The 1,365-nt window shown below is 50.5% G+C and overlaps 1 protein-coding gene across 1 annotated transcript in view; it reads left to right on the top strand.

Moving 5' to 3' along the window:
- Nucleotides 1–942: 942 nt before the first annotated feature.
- Dhx34 (DExH-box helicase 34) overlaps nt 943–1,365 on the top strand; it is a 25,599-nt gene continuing 25,176 nt past the window's right edge. Inside the window, exon 1 of the mRNA XM_021168500.1 lies at nt 943–990. The gene's annotated coding sequence lies outside the window, so the exon portion shown is untranslated. The remainder of the gene's footprint in view (nt 991–1,365) is intronic.

Genomic DNA, 1,365 nt, shown 5'->3' with positions numbered 1-1,365 from the left:
TATATGCTTTTCGCGATTTTTTTTTTTTTGCAACAAGTTTTCTTAGATAATCGATGGGGAAACTGAGGCTCAGTTCCCCAGTGATTGGCACATCGAGGAGTACTGTGTAGTTTTCTCTGGAGTCTTTTCTCACCCATTTAGTCATTAACATTTGTGGCTCTAGAGAGGGCTTTAAGGGGACACAAGACTGATCAGCACAGAGCTGGTCCCTGGCTTAAGGCTGCTGGGGTTACATCTGATTACTTATTAGTGAGTTATAGTGATAGAGTGATCACATGACTGTTTTATTAATTTAATTAGGTTTTTGAGATGGTCTAGATATGTAGTCCTGGATGACCTGAACTCACTGTGTAGTCCAGGCTGGCCTTGAACTTACTGAGATCCACCTCCCTTTGCCTCCCAAGTGCTGGAATTTAAGGCGTGCACTTGTTCGCCCAGTCACGGAACTGTTGTTAATAGTGTTTGAGCTCCCTAGATGACCCTAAACTTTTTGTTTGTTTGTTTGTTTGTTTGTTTGTTTTTTTGAGAGAGGGTTTCTCTGTGTAGCTCTGGCTGTCCTGGAACTCACTCTGTAGACCAGGCTGGCCTCGAACTCAGATATCCACCTGCCTCTGCCTCCTAAGTGCTGGGATTAAAGGCGTGCGTTGTTTTGTTTTTTGTTTTTTGTACCCGAAACTTTTGACTTTCTAGTAATTCTGGGTGTACAGGGCTGTGGAGAGGACACGGCTAGGGACTGGCACTTACCTATAACCCCTCCTCTGGCCTCTAGAGGGCGTCAAATCACCCAAAACACTGCCTGAAGCAAGGTGCCCAAGAGCGCTTTGTGCGATGGGCATTGGCCCGCCCCCTACTCCATATTGGGCTTCATTGTACTGAGAGGCCAGGGCGCGCTTTAACGATCTGCGCATGCGCAGTCTGGAGAGTGGCGGGAGCGTGCGCAGGCGCAGACCATTTAGGACCGGAAGTTGAGGCGTCCGTGCTATTTCGGAGGTAAGGGGCGGGGCGTGTGTGCGGGGAGTCTGCGTGGCTGTGGTCCCTGGTGCAGGATTTATGTGGGGCTATAGTTCCGAGCGAGCAGGGGAGTTAAGAGAACCCCAATTTTAATGAAGGAATGTGCCAGGACCCAGAGAGCTCTGGTGGTGCGCGATTCTTAGAAGCTGGAGGACCAAGAGGCCCGGAACTGAAACCACAGAGGGAACAAGTTTCTGAGAAAGGGAGAGAAAAGGGGACCAGGGTGATGGGGTGCCTGCAAGAGAGGCTCACGAGCCAGGCGTGGTGGCGCACGCCTTTAATCCCAGCACTCGGGAGGCAGAGGCAGGCGGATTTCTGAGTTCGAGGCCAGCCTGGTCTACAAAGTGAGTGCCA

This window comes from Mus caroli, chromosome 7 (genome assembly GCF_900094665.2).
Source record: "Mus caroli chromosome 7, CAROLI_EIJ_v1.1, whole genome shotgun sequence".
NCBI classification, from domain to species: Eukaryota; Metazoa; Chordata; class Mammalia; order Rodentia; family Muridae; genus Mus; species Mus caroli.
This window is presented reverse-complemented; position numbering and strand designations above follow the sequence as displayed.